Source organism: Aphelocoma coerulescens, chromosome 2 (genome assembly GCF_041296385.1).
Source record: "Aphelocoma coerulescens isolate FSJ_1873_10779 chromosome 2, UR_Acoe_1.0, whole genome shotgun sequence".
Classification (NCBI taxonomy): Eukaryota; Metazoa; Chordata; class Aves; order Passeriformes; family Corvidae; genus Aphelocoma; species Aphelocoma coerulescens.
The window spans coordinates 80,428,222-80,450,591 of NC_091015.1; the positions used below are offsets into that span (position 1 = coordinate 80,428,222).

The 22,370-nt window shown below is 40.1% G+C and overlaps 1 long non-coding RNA gene across 1 annotated transcript; it reads right to left on the reverse strand.

Annotated features, from left to right (window-relative positions):
* Positions 1-388: 388 nt before the first annotated feature.
* Positions 389-22,136, reverse strand: LOC138106889 (uncharacterized). Its single transcript, XR_011149182.1, has 3 exons — positions 21,970-22,136; positions 3,135-3,269; positions 389-2,825 (listed from the first exon to the last, which is right to left on the reverse strand). It is a non-coding gene; the product is annotated as an uncharacterized lncRNA (long non-coding RNA).
* Positions 22,137-22,370: the final 234 nt, after the last annotated feature.

Genomic DNA, 22,370 nt, shown 5'->3' on the forward strand with positions numbered 1-22,370 from the left:
AGTTTGGTCCCAAATCCCACATCCCACATCCAAATTCTTTAGACTTATTTAAAAATCTAGTTCAGGAACCTTGGAGTAATTCTCCTGAACGTCTTTTGAGGCACCTGTCTGAGTGTCTGAGGGCTGAGTACCTGGCCACTTTATGGATGTTCAACATACCTGAGCAAAAATGGCTGCCCAAATAAGGGAAATGTGGAGGACACAGTCAACAGTGATTCACTAAGTTGATATTTTCTCTATTGTTCCTTGAGCCCTCACAGAAGCGGGTGGAGAATTAGGGAACTAATAGGCATAAGGTCAATGAGCTGTTCCATGAGCAACACAACTGATGTAGCTGAGTCTCCTGCAGATGTATGCCCCACACCCCCCACGTCAAACAGCTTTCCTTTACAATCCCAAAACCCCTGTGTTCCCTTCCCAGTGCTCATCTGTTAGCCTGCACAAGCAGCAGTGCATGTTCCATCTGATTTGGAGCTACACGAGCTGACTGGTCATTGGGCTGTGGTCTCAGGCTAAGTAAGAGATTGATCATTAATGCTAGTTAGACACCTACAGTCTCTTTGTCTATTGCCCCAAGACTTTATTCCCTATCTAACAAGACCAAGAAATTAAAAAACTGTACAGAAGGGATATGCCTTTTTCCATAAAGTCTTGATTCCTAGGAACCAGGTATTATGTAAGCTGAAGAAGAATTACTATGGAATGGACAAATTAATCTCTTCACAAAAACAAACTCCAAGGGCCATTCAGAGAATCCTATTTTCCTGTTCTTAAAGCTAATTTGCTTAGTTTCCCTAGAGGTAGGATTAATTACTTACCATCAATAAGAATTTTCATACATACTTTTCATTTTTAAGTCTCTGAGTTTATTCAGTGCCATCTGAGCCACCCCCACAGAGAACACAGCTTCTGGCAACAAAAGTTTCTTGTTTCCAGCTCCCTACCAAGTGTTAGAGAAAAAAGTGCATTTTCTTCTGACTGAGCATCATGCACAGCACTTTCCAGATGGCAAGGGAAAAAATGGAGAAGACCTAGTCAGCAAAGATTTAACTGAGGAAGGTGTTTTGCACCCACAAATTTGACAGGATCCAACAGGAATTGCACCACCCATCAGAAACTCCACAGATCAAGTTTCTTTAAATGAAAACTGTGAATTTCTTGCTAGAACGTCTCCTATAGAAAGTATAAAAACGGAAGGTGACAAAACCAGAGTTCTAGAAGTCTATCAATCAGCAGCTGAAAGATACTTTAAGGTTTAAATTTATTACCTTCTGGTGTTGGGGTTTTCTTTACCTTCTATACAGTATCCAGCACAATGAGATCCAGAACGCTATTCAGTGTTTCTAGGTACTACTGTATTAAAAACAGGATAATCAGAAAAGGGCACAAAATGGCTGCAAACTAAGATCATCAAAGTTTACAGCCATCTCCGTCAGAAAAAGAGGTTCTTCATTTTTTCAGATGAAGGACACTTGTGTTACACTCTTTATTCCTTGCGGCAATAAATGTTTCCTGGCAATGTTGTTACAATGGCAAATCTTGACTTAATCCTGTCCTTGGTGCCCATAAACTGAGGCAGAAGCTCCGATGGCTGAAACATTCCTAGTTTTCATGCACTACAGTTTGGATGCTTTATCTATCCATGTTACCTGCTGCTTGTCCTAATAAGCAGTAATGCAGTGTTGACTAGATGATTTTCACAAATCCAAAGAGATTTCATCAAACGTCAGCAATGAAATGCAGAGACAACCTTAAGAAATGTCAACACAAGAATAGTTTTGATTCTTAGCTGCAGGAGAGAGGTAAGAGGATAGAAAGGCCTTTATATTTTCATTGCAGCTATTGAATTTTGTGGCTTGATTCACAACGCAGGATTAAGTCACTTGAACAGCTGGTAAAGTTACTGCTACTCCAGCATCTGAGCACCACTGGAGTGTAAGGCTGTGATCATCTTCTCTGTATCTCCTGAGATGCTCCAGAGAAGTGGAATATATAGGTACATCCACCTATGCAGGAAGAACTTCTCATTAGTCAGCTTTAGATTGCCTTTCACAGTGCCATGAGGTGACAAAACTGAAAGAGAGAATAGTGAATAACAGCCTAATACTGTTAATAGTGAAAGCATCAAGATGCAAACTCCAATCAGCCTGTTATATTAAAAACTCAATGACAAGATTAATTCAGTGACATGGCTGGGAAACACAAGACCATAAAATGCAATAGATTATTTATTCCAGAGTTTGACTGGGTGCTCACTAAAATCATATATGTGAAGATAAATATTACTGATGGATTTAAGAAAGGGAGGACTCATTCTATGCATGAGATCTGCAGGGAGAATTTAGGCTTCTTATTCAAGGGTGTAAAGCAATCCACCCCCAAAAGCTTGGAAAGGGCTGCTCCTCATGTCCATGGTCATGAACAATTAAGTTGCACATTCTTCCCGTTACACCCAGCAACACTTAAGTCAGCATTCCCTGCACATTCAGTGACCAGGGAGGAGTGGAGAACAGCGGTCATAGCATTGGCAAAGTTAACTACAGCAGAGATAGAGGTGTGGAAGATTGAACCAGTGGGACTGGTGGGTCTCTGAACCACAGTGCCTTAAATTTATCTACAGGCAGGATACCAGCACTGAAATCTTAATGATCTGCACTGACGTGGCAGAATTCACATTGCTAGGGAAAACAAACAGCAGGGCAGGGACCCTTGAGGCATAATAGGAATTCTCAGCAACAGCAAATCCACTCTCATCCAAAGGAACATTTCCACGTTGTATGGAGCTCTCATCTTCCCCAGCAGTAGCTGGCCATTCAGCTGGGGACCTTAGGAGACAAGAACATTGCACATTATGTAACTGTTGAAATTTCATTATACCATTAGAGCTGATGACAGAATTCACAATTTATTATAGGCCTAGGAAACCAATGCAAACTTTCTGTTATGTGCAAAGCTAAAATCAGACTGGAACTTTTCCCAGAGTACGGGATGAACAACAGGAGCCTGAAGCTGAGTTGTCACCACCTTCAAATACAGATGACTTAATTAAAAAAAAAAAGAACATATCTGATTTGACTTTTTTTCCCCCTTACCCCAAAGTCATCACATTGGAAAGTGAACATAATTTATCTTACTGAAGAAGCACATGTCCAGGTGAATCCAAGGGAGGGGCTGGAGAGACTTGGTAATGAGCTGGAGAGGTTTGGTAATGAACATTTCCTTGCACAAGTTGCAAGCCTTGTTCCTCCTTCCGCTCTTACTGCTCTCTGCTGTGTTAGGATTAAAGAGAAGCCTTCAGTGGGCTGTAAACAGTATTTATTCCCTCACTGTGGTTCCTCTATGCTACCACAGCAGTGCAAGTCTCTTTACTGTTGGTCAGTACCAGAAAACCAGCAACAGAAGCACACCAATCCCAGCAAGGATACAGCTACACCAGTATCAGGGCATCTCACACACGCAGAACTTAATTCCACTCCCTCAAACAGAATAAGATATCCCTGGAGAAGCACTTTCATCTCTGGACAGGTCTGTCCACCATGTGTATACAATTCACACCACAGAGGGTGACCTCAAAGCCCTCTTCAAAACCAGCTTCTTGACCATACAAGCAGCAAACCAGCACCCAGAGGTGCTGACACAGCTGAAACACGCAGACCTGAGCATGCCTGGACAAACGGAGGAGGTTAGCGGACCGCCAAACGTGTCTGACAGGCTGTCCACAAACCAGTCCTGTGGACATAAGACGAGCAGGAGACACGTGCTGCTACAGTTAAGATGGTGTGCAGGCAAACAGAGACAGAACTGCAAAAATCAATTAAGGATTAGGCAATACATACATCATGGATCAGCCCCATATATTTTAAGTGATTTGCAAACAGCCTTGAACAACACCTCCTCATGGGAAATACCATTACCCAACACAGAGAACCTATTTATTTAGAGTCCTCAAAATCACCAAAGTCCCTCTTTGAGCCGTCAGTCCTGCCTAAGAGATTCACACTGGCCCCAAGCAGAGCAAAAGAATCACACTCTATTACGAAAGATCCTTTTCATTTTCTCCTTAACATTCTACACCTGGATCTAGCACAAGCCAGTTTTGTAATAAACAAGTTAATGGGCCTGTGCAAAGTGCATTGACTTTTCACATTAAAAAAAATCCAAACCAAACATACTTCTATTTATACAGTATAGAGTTGCCATATGAACTGACAGTTAAGACAAAACCACCAAGCAAGTTAATGATTTTTTATCCTTTCCGTGAAGCATCGACGAGATGGAATCCCATCTGAATCTTGGTTTCACAGCCTTGCCTTATTTAAACAATTCATCTCCTTTTGTCTCTCATTTGTACTGCATTTTGTGCGTCATTCTGTTTTTTTTCACTGCATATTGCACAATTACAAGTATTCAAGCATACAGGAGGCAAGAATAGCTTAGCTTGTTTCGGTTGCCTTACAATCAATACCTTTGCCTCAGGCACCAAAGAACGTATGAGAAAATGAGTTTTCTGTTTTTATAAACTTTGTCTATCTTCAAGAACACTTTGATCCATTCTCTTACAGAAATGAATAGGGTGGGGCCATTACAGAACAAGTAGAGGCAACAACAACGTTCTGTTAGACTGAATCTTAACTGAGGTGACCACACCAAAGGCCACCCTTCTTAATGATCATGCTTTTATTCTCCAATTCATTTGGAATCTTTATTCTCCCTTCTGAATTGAACAAATGCAAGCTTTGTGATATCTGTTCCTTTTCATTTCATGGCAGCAATGGGGTTTTTTAGCTTTGATCTGATCTAGTATGCAATGTTGTGAAGGTACTGCCTGCCAAAATAGGAAAAACTATGCAGTTTATGATTGCTGGAAGTGAAAGCTGTTTGTGGGTGTGTTTTTTGATAGCATGGTAATTCAGACCATATCCTTACCCAAAACAACTGAGAGAGAAACAGTGTATTGCAAAGCTGAAAAACTCTTTTAGAGAACAGTTTCACCACAAAAGACTGTGGTTTACATAAATGAGGATTTACAAGCCTGAGGAAGAATTGCAGACATTTTAAAAGTAACACAAGATTTTTTGAGCAGTTTAGCTCCCTTTCAATCCACCCCAAAAGATAGTTAGATCTCCACTGTGCCAACCCTTTTAAAAACCCAGCATTTTTATCAACTCTGCAGATTTGAAAAGAACTCCCTTAAAAAAAATCAAAGCTTATTTTGATCACCTTTTGGCTGAGATAAGAAGAGTTTGCCAGAATATGTACAAAGAGGAGAACATCAAGGGAAACCATAAAGAGATGGTACAGAATTCTTTTACACCACAAGATATTTCAAATACAGATCTCAGTCTTCAGCCTAGGTCTAAACATCAACACAGAGGGCTCCCATATCATCATCCTCCTCCAGCAAAAGGAAGTTTAAACTCTAAGAAGTGGTAATATCTTTATTCCAGTTACTGTTGGCTCAGAGAAGGGCATCTTTTAGTTCAATCTGTGCAAGCACAGCTGAGAGCACTGCTGCCCTTATTCCCTCACTGAGACCTTTCCTACAGTTCATTTTGAGCTTGATCTTTCTCCCACTGTTGTTGTGAAAAATCTCACTCTGATGTCAGGAGCACTGGGCATGTAGTGAAATCTAACCAATTGTGGGTGATTGCTCTGTCTCTTGTGCTTTGTTAGTTGTTTAGTAGGCATTTCTTGCTCTCTTGCCAGTTTCCAATTTCAATAGGGTACTCTGCAGTTTTTAATGGAAAACAAAATTCTTGGTTTTGGTTGTATTTTTTGAAATGTCCAAAGGCTTTCCCATACAAGAATCTCCTAAAAATGCATTTGTGTTTTATTATTTTTAATAATGATGCACTTGATCAAGAGTAGTCTACATACAGCCTTGGCTAGCCTGAACTACCCAATTTGGTTGATTTTTACCTGCTTGTTTACGATGTCAGGAGGTGGGAGTCTCCCCACTGCTAAATTCATACCTGAATATTCCTGACTATGTAGTGTGGACAAGAAGCATCACTGTAATTGTCTGTATATTATCAGCATGGAGATCATTAAAATACTTATCCTAATCCAAGGTCTTAATTCAAGTGAACATAAAGCTACCATTCCAAGGATGTAAGGCATAACCATAAACTTGTTACTGCCCAACATGCATTCACACTTTACTTATAAGCTCATAAACAAAATTATATTAAAGAAGATCCAACCATTAAAAACAATTTTTTGGTTAAAAGAAGCTAACAGAACTTGTAGGGCATTTGTTGAAGTTACCCTATACTTCAAATATATTTGTTAATTATAGTTATCAAAGATTCATGCAAATGCAAGCATGTGCCTGGAAGCTGTTCACTAACTTGGAAATGTAAGAATCACCTGAAAGAAGCAAGTTTGAGTCTTTATCACAAGAGGATCCAAGGTAGTGTATGTCTAATAATTTTGGTGGGAAACAAAAAACTTCAAGTCCAGAATGCTGGCTTCAGCTGAACAACGATTTGTGAAATCACATTACCCTTTTTATTTCTTCTCTTCCTAAGAGTATTTGGACAATTGCCAAGTTTGTTTTTTTTTTAATTTTTATAAATTTTAGCATGAATGATAGTTTCTCACAAAATTTCTATCAGAACCACCTCACTTGTACTTGCTGTTGTCCCTTAAAAAGAAGGGAAAAAAAAAAACAAACAAACCAAAAAGTGGTGTGACCCAGCAGGGAATGCAAAGAGCAACAGTTTGAACAGAATCTTCTTTAGTGGCCTATAGTCTGACAATTAGTATGGTGAGGTTGATGGGGTGGGCAGGATTGTGGTGGTTTTAGGAGTGTTTTACTAAGAGAAGATGACTTTGTAGTTACTATCTCATCTGTAACTGCAGTTATCTGTAATTCTGGTCAGCTAACACTTCCAACTAGGAAACATAGGCCCTCCCTCTGACTGAGCTATTGGAGCCATAACAGCACCTACACCAAAGGAGAGGTACTTCTCCTTGGCTATGGGATAGCAGCGAGTATGTATAAGGTAGGATCCATCTCAGACCACTTTGGACAACTACATTTCCAGAGTGTGATTCATCTGACCTATTTAAAAGTTTGCTTAACATGAAATGAATGTCATTGTAGAAATGAGTCTTTCTGTACAGTGACTAAAAGAGATGCCAGAGTGACATACTGTTGTGGTTTATGAATGATACTCCCCAGTTTAGTGCTCCCACTGAGACTCTCCATACCAAGCACCACTCACATGCTCCCCCTTCCCCTTCTGCCTCCCCCTGGGGTGGGACAGAGAAGAGAACTGGAGGCACAAAAGGTAAAGATCATGGGTTAAAATAAGAACAATTTACTGGAGACAGCAATGGCCTAGGAAAATGAGCAGTAAGAGCAACAGTATTAATAACAGAAATGAACAATTCACACAGAAACTCCCCAAAAATTAGACAATACTCAACTGCTCCCTCCACCATGCTATGCCGACCTGGGAAGAACAACTTCCCCCATCCCTGGAAAATGATGTGAGGTGGTACAGAATAACTTCTGGGTCTTAGCCATGTCCCTCCTGGCTACTGCAAAAATTAACCCTGTCCTGGCTAGAACCAGGACACATACTCAGGTGAAGTTGCCTTCATCATAAGATCAGACATTTAGTCAGCTGGATTCCACACAGATGAGTGTGCTACAACTTCTTTGTGTCATTTCAGAACCTGAGAAATTGTAATGTCTTTACCAGCAACACAGCATTTTGAAATGTCATTTCCTGGATCGTTTTGTTCCTTGAGAACGGAATAATTATTTTGCCTCTGCTCTGACTAAATGTAAATTTTCACAAGGAGAAACCATTCTTATTTTTGCTTAGCCCTACCTGTAAAGGATTGTTTTCCAGCTATGCTTTAAAGGCAGTTTAAAGGCTTCATCTTGTCATCAGTACAAATTTCTAGTTGCTGCTAATGAAGAAATATTTCTTCCAGGTAGCACTGATATTTGGAACATGATCTAAATTTCTCCTAGGAAGTAAAACACCTGATGACAGATCATCTCATAATGACATATGGACAGAGCCAAAGGTGTGGATTTAACCTTTGCCATTTGGTCCTGTCTATTACAGTATTCAAAATTAAATACAGTGACCAGCCCATTCTCTTTGGAGATGTCACTACCTTCACTTTGATTGCATTCAGACACTGGAATGAAAGAAGTGGTAATGCTTTAACATAGACGGGTGATGAGGACAGAATGCTAAATTCATAGCACCAGCTTGGTACAATTTCCAGTGGACTTTGAGCTGAAAGCCGACTGAATTACAAACAACTGAAATCATCCTAAAACTGCCCAAAGACATGTCCATCTACACTTGTTGTGTTCACATTTACCACTGCCAACACTGGCTGCTCTGAGAGCTCCAGAGTGTGTGTAGAAATGCATCATGAGCAATTGGTAGCTTACACTGCTTTACGTGCCCCAAATATCATGGGACAAATTTACTCATGACATAGTGGTTTTGTTTACACAGTAGAAAAGGTAACTAAAATTACCAGATACAGGACTAGAATATAGACCCAAAAAGGACCAAAATGCCTAAATTCCACCCACATTCGAGTGGATCCATAACTTCCATTTCAGCTGCTACCTGTATTGTACAGGTGCCTCTATACAGGAACTTTCAGTTTTCAGGACACCTAAAGCTCTGCTTTTCCTCGTGCCACAAGGCACCCCAGCCTCAACAGCACTGAGTATCTCCCACTTAAATCAACCAAAATCCAAAAATTGGTCATTCTTTTGTTCCTCTTTCCTCACTGCTTTGATCCATCAAGAGTCTGCAGGGCATCCCTACACATCAGGCACCACATAACACACATTAGCAGCTACTGTTTTCTTTCTAGATACAGACACCATACCATTCCTAGTCCAATTCTCAGATTACCCTGCTAGCATGGAATAAACTTGCCTACCACCACCACACCCTAGAGAGTTCAAATGCACATTAAGCATCTACTTTGAAAGCCCCCCAGCTTCTGAAGGATATACTCTTCTCCTTTTTTTCTCACTGGAGTTGTTTCACTCGCTGCAATGGAAAGCCCTTGCTTTCCTCTTATAACAGGGAAAAGAAAATTTTGAAGTCAGGTTCCTACTTTATGCACAGCAAAGGCGTTTTGACTGAAACAGCCCTTGGAGAGAGAGTCACTGTGCTCCTTGGAAGCACTTTCTTATTTTCTTTCAGTTCACTTTCAGTTCTCTTTAATCCCACAGCAGGGTCAGTATCTGCACTGCAGAGAGCAGATAGACACACTATTTAGGAAACTCTCTGGGAGGTGAGTTTGAGTTCCCTCAGGCAAAAGCAATAACTGAGAGAGATTTCCCACAACCTGGGGGAGTGCTTTAATCGCTAGGCTCCTCTTCAAAAGGCCACCCCCACCTACTCTTCTGCCATGTTTTAGAAAAAGAGAGAGACAAGCTCTGTTTTTGGAATAAAGGGTGTAACAGGTAGCTACGTGCTGGTGAAGATCCCACAGTATCCTCAGCATTTCCTAATAGAAAGCTGAGCACTTGATCCTGATGCACCTCACTCTTCCCACATGCCTGTATGGGGCCAAGGCACTTAAGAGAGGTGTCTGCTTACCTTGGGCCAGCCACATAAAAGCTCGGCAATATAACACTCAGTGTTGCAGCATCAAAGTCCCACTTTGGATTGAGCCTGAGGCTGCTACCAGAGGTAATTTATAATGTCAGGATTTAAAACCGTATGTGATGCTCATTACTGTAACAACTGACTCTAGCCTAACAAAAGCAGCAATGCCACAATAGTTATTGTTAAGCAATTTAATTGATCCAGACATTTATGCAGAGCCATTTACCTGTCGGGGCTCTAGGCAGAGGCTAGGCTACCCTTCTTTTCATTCCCACATTAGATGACTTATAATTTCTTAACTCAACCTGAAGGGATGTCCTCAGGTTTCAGGGCCTTCAGCGACTGTTCTGGTTGCTCATCTCCAAAACTGACTCTACATGTATATTGGTATATTGTGCTAGCCACCACAGACGACACCCTTTATTTTTGGCTGCAAACACTTTACCTTAATTGTGTATGCAAGTCATTGGTCTGTGAGGTTCACCTTACTTCACCTCCAAAGACTTAGTGAGTAAGTCTTAGTGAACTCCAAAGATTTTTGTAAGGTACCCAGAAATAGTACAGTCTTCTGTCTTCTTGTTTCTCCCCACAGATCCATGAGCAAAACCAGCAAATTCACAAGTCTAATAGGGAATACTAACAGTAATCACAGCTGTTGTTTAACTTGCATTTTCCTCAGAAGAAACAGATGATGAACAGTAGACTGGTCTATGGGTCAGGCAGGAAAACCTGTTGACCTTCTCAAATAAACTCAGATAAAATTTAGTTTTTACACATCAGTTCAAACCCATAAATTTGCTTCCTAACACAGTCCCCCAAATTAACTACCTGTAACCATCACTAGAGTCAATGTGGAGAGTGGGCATGCAGCACCAGGAAGGGCTGCTGCATTTCCAGGCAGAAATCTGGCTGAGATAAAGAGGTCTTAGCCTGTCTAAGACTGATTTTTCAAACACTCATCCCTGCTGTACATAAAGGAGAATAGCCAGTGAATGCATTACTCCAGTGAACTAACTAGATGAATTAATGAATTTTCAAAAGTCAGGTATAAATTATAAGCTAGTGACTTCAGAAGATACTCAAGGGGGGAGACAAAGTCTTGATTGCTTGACTTATGCACTGAGTAAGTGCTAGGAGAGCTTACTGCCCAAGGAAGCAAGAGGTGCCACTGCACATCCCGACAGTTCATAGAGCTCACACACTCATTTAATTCCACTTACTTTCTCCTTCTGGGCAGCATGGGATTCTACACATGTGCTTGTACATGTAAATAATAAAAGGAGACTATCTAATGTGGTAATAGTAATCAAATAACCTCTCAGAAGGTAAGAAGCATGTATGAAATATTCTAACATCAGCTGAAGTTTCTGTTGTGCAAGTACCTACCACCTTACTAGGTATAAATAAATTTCTTTAGACCTATTCTTCATATATGGGCCATTAATGTCTCCAGAAGCAACTTGCACTTCTTTTCTTTCCTTGTAAAATGAAACAGGACTTCTAGGTAGTTTTGTGGCTAAGGGAAAACTCATCTCTTTTGATGACCTAGTTAAATCGTATTAGTATCTTGCTACATTTCTATATTCTTTCTTGCTTTTAATAGCTGCTTACACAGACATACTAATCAAAAAATACATATAGCTGAAAATCTGAAGTCATTTCCTCCCCTTGTCTGTTGATGTAGTGGCAGAAGAACAGATGGTTGAAATTAAAGAGCTGCTTAGAGATAGAGCACATTAGACAAGGAAAGCAGACAGCACTTCTTTTTGAAAAAAACTTTCCTCTGAGCAAACCAATGAACAAACCTAGGTTACCAAGGAATTTCTTCCTCTAAGAAATTAAATCCAAGTTAGTACCCACTAAAAGCAAACCAGGCATTTGACTTAAGTGGGTAGAGAATCGTGCTTTACCTCCCCGTCAGGATAAGGTTGTTGCATTTTTTAGAAAAATAAGTCTAAAATAAACAAATAATTTCCTTCCAGTAGCTATACTGAATGAAGAACACCCATGCTGTAAATCACTTAATGTCAACCAGATTTATAGTTGGGGTGAATTAGATCCAGAATGTTTCATTCCCCATGTTCCTACAAAATAAGCCATATGCAAAGATGCGTTGGTGGAAAGTATGGTGAGCAAAAAAACCCGTCCAACCCTGCTGACTGATACCACGTTCATCCTATTGTTAGCAATGACATATTTGAAGTGAAAAACAAAGACACATTACATGCATTATTAGGGAAAGTGTGAGATCATCGCTGTGGACGGACAAATTCATAATTCCCCTGCCTCTTCTCTCTTGCATCGTCATATGAGGTCCCTCCTTCCATTCTTCTGTTTAGCTCTGCTCCCAGATCTTGAACTTTCTTCTTACCTATGACTACTCCAGTTAATTCTAATGCAAAATAATAGCCTGGTTATACCTGTCATGGCAATGTGACACATTTATCCAGTTTGATACATTTTTTTAAAAATGATACTAAAGATTGTACACATAGAATTCAGTGTACCAATTTAAAAGCACAAGAAGTTAAACAAAGAAATTATGCTTTCTCACTTCCCATTCTCTCACATTACAATTAATTAAAATGTATTTTAACATTTATTAAAATCAGGCTTAATTTTTATTAAATCTCCTTCCCTCCTCTACCCTCTTCTGTTTCAGCCTCAAACAGGAGCACAAACCTATTTGCCTCAGCTCTCCTCCTACAGCCACTTTAACAGGTAATTTTTGCAGTGCTCCAGAAGCTAGGGTGTATGCCAAGCTGATGAAAGAATGTGCTAAAGAAACAAATGAATACGTGCACAACAGAACACAGGTCAGTGATAGCAAGCACTGAAGAAGGAGGAAGGAAAGTCTGGCCATCTTCTACGTGAAATTTTTGAGACTGCTTATGAAACAATTAATACATGCTCTCAGTTTCACCCTTTGAGCCCCCAAGCCCACACCCATTCTCATGAGAGTTATGACTTTTGGCAGCTCTGGTAGTTCTGGTAACTCCACAGGCAGATGGGAGATATAAGTCACTTGCAGCAGCTCTAATGTTGTCTTTGCTCGAGACAGTGTATGGGACACAGAAGTAAATCAAACACAAACTTTTCCATAAGGAGCATCTGAGTACGTGAAAGTCATGGGATTGGCCACTGATTTCTATGGAACAGAAGCAGGGTCAACTCAATTTAATATATTTACAAATACCTGCCAGTCTTCCTTGGTGCAGAAAAAGATGCTAATCTCGGAATCTAGAATATAGAAAACTAAATCACCTTGACTTTGGTAAGCGCTGTGTGCCTAGTAACTGACATGGGCCTGATTCACTCAGGCTATGCAAAACAGAGGAACAGTAAAGGAATATTTGGGGCTACAGGAAAAGGCCTAGGATTCCAAGCAACCCATGCAGCACAGGGCTGACTGCTAAAGCTAATGCTCATTAAAATTATTTATAATACAAATATTTCAGAGAAGACAGAGTGGATGATTGGTCAAAAAAAATAAATTCATCATCACTTGAGACAATGACCAAAGAGACTTTTCTGTCTGCAGGATAATCACATTAAAACCATGCAGAGGAGTCGAAACTGTACTCAGAAGGCAAAAGAGATACTGCAAAGGTCTTCACTTAGACATATGAATCGTTCACAGTTCCAGGTTTTGCAAGCTTCTGAGTAATGTTTGTGTCTGCAAAACTTGTTTGACTACAATAGACCTTATTTTTGTAACTTAATCCTGTATTTTTTACAAAGGTAGTTCAATTAAAAGGGGAAGAATCAACATTTTTCTACATGAATGAAAGACATCAAAGTAAATAAAATGAAATGTTCTACACCTCTGTTACCTCCAGAAGCTAATCTTCCACAAAGCATGGTACTCTTTGAAGATCTGACACACTCCTTTTTCTCATAACACCTTCCGCATTATCTATGTTTGTTCCTTTTTCATATATTTTCTTCTTTTTTTTTTCTTGCTTGCCACCTTTTTGCAAACACTTCTTCATTCCTCTTGGAACACAATTCAGTGGTGCACTGCCTCAAAACCAACAGTGTTCAATGTCTGTCGTATCATTGCTCCTGAAAAGCAGTGCCACTATTACATGTTTCATGCCAGCAGAAGGATTTAGCCTGCTGCAGCAAGATCAAGTAATTCCAAAATTAAATGGAAGAGAAGCTGTTTCTCTCAGAGACCTTTTCTTTTTCATGAAGAAAGCTACTAGCAGGCTGTGAAAGCTTCACCAGAGATTTCTCATCACCCTCATGCAGAATGGCTCTGCCTGCCATTAGCCCAGGAGACCAGACTCCACCATTGTACTTGGTAGGTTTCCAAACCAATAATTCAGGGCTTTCTCACATTGCTGCATTTTTCTAAGAAGATCTCTCTAACATTTGCAAGGGCTACCTCATTGTCTTTTCTCCACAGCTGTCCTCTGCTCTTTACTTTCTGATCTGTGTCCACCTGTTGTCCTTTGTCTTTTGCTTGACAAGAAGAAATCTTTGAGAGAAGGACTGACTTTCACTGTTTTTCCACTGTGCACAGCACAAGCCATCGGAGCAAGCTGCAGTAATAAAGGCAATGTGTAAAGGGACAGCCTTTGGGTGGCTTTTCTAAGCTTTCTGAGAAGGTCTATTCTGATCTCACATACACAGATGGGAATCCACCAATGGGTGAGTTACAACCAAATAGGCACCTAATACATGGCATAACATAACACAACACAAAACCACTACATGAAACAGGTGGGATCTGTAGAGGTGCTCCAAAAGTCCACTCCCCACCTCCCCATCACATGCAATTGAAACTTGAATTTAGCCAGAGCTGGAACCCTTGCAGGCTATATTAATATTATTCTATTAATCCTAACCACGAGGAGAACTTTTTAGGGTTTCATTCAATTGTCACACAACAATGTCATGTTGAAAACTTCTCGTAACCTCCCTACCACAAATGATAAAATGCATTAAAGAAAAGATGAAGGTGCAAAAATTAATAGGATTGAGAGCATCAGGCTTAATGGTTGCTCATGCAAATTAATGTCAGCCTTCCTTGCACATCTCCGTTCTGCAGTGACATGATAGCTGATTTTCCCAAGGACTTCTGCCTCATTCAGTACCCAGAATTGCCAGCACAACCTCTTAGAACAACACTAAACCAGCATTCATTAATGGATTAATAGGCTTCTGTGTCATATTTTTCATTAGAGCATCTAAGGGCTTTCCAAGGAGAAAAGAAAAAAAGCAGCAACCAAATGTTGATGGATTTATAGTCACAAAACACCTTTCCTTTGAGAAAGGAAGAGTTGTTCTATATCCATCATATAGACCAGAGCTGAAATACTGGTGTATCTGAAAATTGCCCCCTAATGTGGCATTCCCCGCTCATAAACATTTTTTTCTATGTTTTTGCAAGATTTCCTATGTTTAAAGCTTATCTGCTATTGCCATAGGGACCACTCCAGGGAAGCATTCCATTCCATGGACCTCTACACACCTTGTCTCATGTGATGGACACTCACTAGAAGAGAACAGCATGCAGTCATGGGATTAGAAATTACTTCAGAACACACATATGTCTTGGTACTGCTGTAGCACTGTGCTGACAACCCTTGCTCAAAGATCCCCTACCTCTCCAACACTTAACTTTGCAACCCTCCATACTTTTAACTTTTATTTTTTGGTACATTCCTCTCTTTGTACAGGCTGTGCTTCTGGAGACATGATATGAACTTCTGAACTTTTACCCCACAGATCTGTTCTGTTTCTGCAGCCTGCAGCTCAAACCTTTGCAATTTTAGCAGGGAGTTATGGATAACTGATGGCTGGTTGCTGTCCTCAGTATGAGCTGATCAAGGCACTTCTCTGCAGGCACGTTATGCAGCCACTGAAGGATAACAGAGGACTAGGACAAGTTTGGCTTGGTCAAATTTTTAAGAACTTTTCTGTCCATGCTTTTGTCTTCAGGCTCTCTAACTTTCACGTCCAACTGCAGGTTGTCTTCATCCCTGTTCTTCTATCTGGTCTTCCTACAAGGTCAATTAAACACATATGTCAGACCAGGCCAGTTTTCCAAGTTAAGATTCAAGTCTTTGCTCAAAAGCAGTGTATTTTCCTCCTTACTTCATTCTCAGAAATGGTTGAATCATTTTTTACCAAATGTTAAAAAAATTACAACAAAAATCCATCTCAGCTGGCACAGAAAATCTGAGTCCCACTGGTTTAAACTTTGGCAATCTTATCAGCATTGCAGCAAAAATCATATAATGAATAAAGTTAGTCAGTCTTAATTATCTGTGTCATTACCTGGTCTGCCTGTAATAACATGGTAGCTCACTCTCCTGGCCTCTTCTAGATGACACTTGACTTACAATTCTGTGGGAACTTTTACTGTGTTACTATATGTTTATGTCTATCTGTCATCATTTCATTATGAAATTAAAATTATATCCCCATTTATACTTCCATCAGAAATAATGGCCTGAGAATACCCACTGTTGCTGCTGCAAATTGTAAATCATGCAATTAAAAAAAAAAAAAGACCTATTATCAAACTGAAATTGCTCTAAAAGAAGAATCCCATTTTGTCACATAGGTGAGTACATTCTTCAAATATTTCCACTGTTTACGTATCTATGTGCAATGTAGCAGTTTCAGGGGGACAAATGAGATTTTCTAGTCATCACCCCATGAAACATTCAGGTAGATGATCGTGAGGAAACAAAGCTCTTATCCCATCTACAGATTGAGCACGGAGGCACAGGAAAATTAAATTCCCTGACTAAACTCACAGGTGAAGCTTGTGGCAGAGCAGAAATGTCCTACATTAGCTCCTTAAGTATCCACCAGCCTTTTTTCTGCCCTCTATGTGTAAGTCTCAGATTTTATTGAATTTTTTCTTCTTTTATAATGGGTTTTCAAAAACTCTAGGCAAAAGCTACAATACATGATATACCTTCACAGAAAGATTAACGGAAAAATGAGAGAAAAAACGCATTTGAAATGCTCTGATGTTTTACCAAAACCTGCCTTTCCAGGAAAATATGGCTGTTTCTGCTTATTTTTGGCACAATATGATAAATTGGTTTATCTCAGCCCCACAGTGAAGTTGTTTTAGAGAGGCTAAAACAGTAACAAAAAAGTAGATCCTTACATTTAGCACCCTAACCACTTAATTATAGAGGATAACATCATGATATTGCTGGTGTTTAATGCTGAGTTCAACTCCATTCTGCCATAGGATTAGAAACATACACACACCACCTTTCCTGGAACACTTTTGCTTCCCTTTGGATAATTGCATTTCATCATGTTCAGAGCTCAACCAATTTGAAAAGCTAGCAGTGTTGCTACAGAAACTGAGGTTAAAACTAAGCTCCCTTCTCCTTTTGCACACAGAGAATTGCAAGACAAACTGTTTCCTTATTGAAAAAAACCCAAAACAAATCTCTTAATTTTAAAAAGTTATTCTAATCTCTGAAGAAACCAAGAGTGTTTCAGTATCTGGCATTTCCCAACTGTTTATTTAAAGGACAAGTTCTGCAGCAGGTTTTCTTTTGTCTCTGCCATTTCATCACATTTGGAGCGTCCCGCAAATACATTTTGTATACTGAACTCGTAGTGAATAGATCTTTAGCACGCATTCAAGGCCTCTCCACCCACACCTCATCAAAAAAAGAAAAAAATTAAAAGCTATAACTATGATACCAAACAACTGAAACATTGATGCAAACACTGCAAGGACGTACATAGCCACAGGACCAGTGTTCTTCTTAGGATCCGTTCTGGTTCTGGTTGGGATGGAGTTAACTTCCTTCACAGCTACTCTTGTGGTGCCACACTTTTGCATGTGCAGCACTGCGATGGCTGTGCCTACAGCATCAAAGCTTTACTCTCTTCCCCACACAGCAAGTAGGCTGAGAGTGGGAACAAGGTTGGGAGGGGATGTAGACAGGACACCAAATGAACAAAGGGATATTCCCTACATATGGCACCGTGGTCAGCATCTAAAAACTCAGGGAAAAGGAGCAGGAAGGGGGTCATTGGCTATCACAGCACTTACCTTCTCAAGCAACTATTACTCATGCTGAGGTGCTTGGATGGGAAGTAAGGAATAAATTCCTCTTTTCCCTTTGATTGCACACTCGGCTTTTGCTTTCCATGTTCAGCTATCATTACCTCAATCTGCAAGTCTCTTCACATTCTTTCTTTTTCTTCCTATCACACAAAAGAGAGGAACGAGCAAGAGGCAGGGTGAGGGTTGGGCTGCTGGCCAGGGTTAACCTTCCACAGGATCCCCTGTAATGGGTGTGACCCATCTGGCATTTTCTGTTAGGCCAGACAAATGCATCTCTTCAGCATAGCAAAGTAGAGGTCTAAGGGTGATACATAGTTATTTCCAGTATCAGTAGTGCACGATACAGAATGATTTAGAAATGTGAAAAAATTAACAGCTCACTCTCACCCCTGTATGTTTTTCAAGAGAAACAGAACAGCTGACAACGGTTGTGCAGCACTGTGCCCCCTGTGCCCATTTTACTGTCTCCCAGAGAAAAACAGTTAGTCACACACGCAGGAGAAGCCTTTTGCCCTACAAGCCAGCCACATTATCTTCACTTTTTCTTATCCATTTGAGCTGACCTGAGAATTGTTTTCCTTACAGGAAATAACATCTTTCAAAAAACCTTCCAACTTACATCTGAATACTAAAAATTTTGACTTATTGACATAGAACTTTATGGTTATACTTCCTGGTACTTGTATGCATTCTGCTTTATCAATCAGACTGGCTGGCCAGGCTCCTTCTCTGGTAACACCTCATGATCTCACCTTCTGGTGGCACATCATAGGGCACCATAGGGCAGAAACATTTGTCCAGAAACTTCAATTCCAATGGATAATGGAGTATACTGAAGTACCTGCCCCCACAGGTCCTGAGGAATATGACATAACATTTTCCATGTTCAGTCAATTTGCTGTTATTATCTGAAAATGAAAACTCAAATAGATTTCTATTAAACCTTTTTTTCCAGTAAATTTTCAATTCTTTCTGTTTTAATCAAAACCTAACTTCTATCACCTTTTTCTTCCTCTCCTTATTCCTAATCTTGCAATAAAAAAGAAGTGAGGGTAAGTTTCTAAGGCTGCTTAGTTTCAGGTTCTGCCTTTCCCTTAGTTGCTGACACTAAGCATTAAATTGATGGTTCTATGCATTTAACACGAGTTCCTAGTAGCACTTGGAAGTAGCATTTCATGCACATGTGGCCAGTATCTAGTCAATCTCTCCTCCACCAGTTTCAATCAAATCCTTATCTATTTTCTTACAAGGAAAAAGAAAATTCCTTGAGCTACACCACATGGAGATGATCTAGACAAAACTGGCTGAGCTACAACATACTGAGACTAACCCAAACCACATCTTCTGTGCTGTGCCAGGCACCACCCTGCCATATTCCTCCTTTACCAGCCCCGATAGACAGCTGGGTGCATCAGAGGGATAGGTCTGTGTGGATTGCCATCATGTAACATGATGATGAGGCTGTCTATAAACATGGCACTGTGTTAGAAATGCATCTTTGGCAGTCTTGTTATCTTCTCTGTTGTTTAGTTTTCCCATAAAATAGTAGCAAAAGCAGCCCTAAAACCAAACTAATGAACTTTTTCTTTTTGGTGCTCCAAGGCAAAAGCATCTGCTCCTACATCCTTCTTCAAAGATATTTACCCACCTTTTCTAAACTATTTCTTTCCACTTACAGAAACTCTGCTACTACTCCAGGCAATCACTATCCTTATTGCTACAAAGTATTCCTAAATAAAATTATTATTATTCCTAAATTCCTACTCTACCATTTAAAAAAATGCTATTAGAGCCTGATATGAACAGAGTAGGATTATACAAGATAAAATTATATTCCAATTGGTCCCCTCTTTGGCAGAGCTTTTTATATATTTGAGGACCCTTATTAAACTCTCTCTCCCTTTGAAATGCTCCATTCTTTGAATGAATTAGGGGTTTTGGCCCAATCTCTTCTTACTATTAGATTTTGCAGATTTTTGATCATTCCCTTTTTCACTCTGGATTCTCTCTAATGAGCTCACATCCTATTAGGAAAGCACAGCCCAAAATCAGTTCAAGTGCTCCAGCTGATTCCTTATCAGCATTGAGTGAAGCAGATTACTTCATGTCTTGTCAGCTGTATTCCTGTCCCAGGATGGCAATTATTTTTATTTTTCCTCTTTAAACAGCATTCCCAACTCATGTTCACACATGTGATCCACTACAAGCTGCAAGGTTTTATTCTGAAGAAGTATTTCCCAGACACTTACTTACATCAGGTAGTGACTTGGTGGTGTTCTTCACTAACAAACAGTGCTAAAGTGACACAACTAAAGGGCAAACTAACCCTGGTCAAAACCTTGATGCAAAGATCTAACATGTTACTTCTGTGTGTCCTGGCAGGTTTCTTTGTTTGCTTTTGTTATTGTGCTTTGTTTTAGTTTTATTGGGGTCTTTGCATTCTATTAGAACAAAGCTGGTGAGCAAGAAGAATATACAGAGGAAGGATCATGCCATTCAGTAAGTGGCCTTGCTGACTACAACATGCTTGCATAGCTGCTGCGTGCTCAGTCACAAACTCTTTCATGAGGCCATGAGGACTCTGTCCCTCAGCTCATCTTTGGTGGCTGTTCCCTCTGCTCTGACAGAACCATTTTTTGCTGACCATTTGCATACAAACTGCTCCTCCTTTGTACAATCCATGTACTTGCACTGGGCATGAATGCTTGACCCAACAGAGTTATCATACATGACTTTAAAGTGATAGTCCTGTGCTGACCAGCTTCTTAGATCTGAAGAGAAAGTCCTTTTTTTTCTAGACTGGCCAATGTGATCCTAGGTGGTAGTCCCCATTTAGCTGACCAGCATAGCTACTGTATATTTGTACTAACAGTACTCATTGTTTAAGAGTTCCACAGCTTGATGACCCAGAGATTTAAGATAAAATTTGGGTTCCATGAACATTCCTGAATTTCAATGCACTGGGCCACTGAACAGGAGAGACAGAAGCCTAGAGAGAGAGGCCTTATGCTTGCAAGCAGAAAGAAGTATTCTACAAACCCAATTGTCACTCATAATCAAAGCTACTGGACTGACTGAAGTTAACACAAGATCATTTCACTCAGTTCTGTAGGTTTCAGGCTGACCCTGTGCTTACTAAATGCACCTCCAGGGTTTCAGTTCTGTCTGTGGCTTTGATCCTCTATAAGCCTTGCACCTCTGATAGTGGACAATTTAAACACCTGGGTCTTAGGTGAAGTCTTCACACCATATTTCAGTTAGAGAAGTTTAATATGACTAAGATTGATGAGGCTGGTATTTGCATGGTGGATACCTTTGGATATTACTGAAGAGGCTTGAGAGACAGCAAATGGCTTCAAGAAATTTTCAGTGGCCCTGCTCCATAGTTGAGTTATAGAAGATTAAACTATAGTTTATAATCATGAAGATGAGGGGGAAAAAAGAACTTTTTCATAATAAGAAAATCTTCTTGGTCTTAGGTGGCTTTCCTATGTCAGAATGAATACCAAGAAGTTTTTTCTTTTCAAAAGAACTGTGCCATGAAACCAAAAGAATCCTCCCTGTTTATCAAGCAGTAAAAAATAACCAGTGACTTCAAATACTTCTTTAATCTCTACGATCCCTACAGAAGACTTTTCTTTTTACACATTTCAGCTGGTTTATTGCATAAATATTATGTTAGCAGTCATTCTTCAGCGTGTAGGTGGGATTGCCAGTAGGCAGAGACAGTGATAAATGAGTCTCCAGGTGTTGCTGCTCTTTTTAGAAAATCCTTTAACAAGCATTTGTGAAGATTGAGGTCATTTTGCAAACTTGTAAGAGTTACAGTAAGTTGTTTCACAGACACTTCTTTTTTTAAGAAGTGCTGTCAGAGTTGGTGAACCCAAAGTGGGTTGTATCTTTCTACTTAGATCTGTTTACAAAACCCAGGTAATTATTTATATGCATTTGGTTTTGAGGATGCATTAAAGAGGTCAGGGATGGGGATTATTAGAGCAATGTTTTCATTAATTTCTTTTCTGGCTGCAAGAAAACAAATCTTGGAGTCCTGAACTCTCCAACAAACATTTTGCACACTTGATGACAGCAAGCAGATGATGATCTGTTTCATTAAGGTAATTATTGTAAACACCAAGAAGCCAGGAGAGAAGCTGCACAGCTCGAAAGGTAAGAGTCTAAAGCCTTTCACCTTCAGACTGCAGATCCTACCAACAACCAGGCTGAACAGGTTTATTCAAGTATCAGTCCTATACTGAAGTGTCCTCCCACCATCAGTGCCCATCAAACCCAGTAACAACTCACTGGCTCACTGACTGACAAGGCTCCACGGGGAAGTGGAAGACCACACAGGGCGGAGCACTGGGATCCATCAATCCCGACGCAGGCACAGGGAACTGTGCTGAACTGAAACTCTTCTTGCTGTGATGGCTCTTCAGACAAGATTGCTGGCAGCTTTCCTCAGTATCAAATGGATGCAAATTATTCTGTGGAGCAAATCAAAGGAAAATGAGGAAAAACAACATTTCAGAGCTTGTTTAAAGCACCATGCCACTGTCCTTATCAACACCATCCTCTGGCATGGGGAAAGGCACTCGTAGTGGGCAATTCCAGGCAAACACCATCCAAAATACCATTCTGAATGCCCCTGTGCCAGAACTTGATATCAGGTAGCAAAGAGAAGTGTTTTGCAGTGAGGATTATCA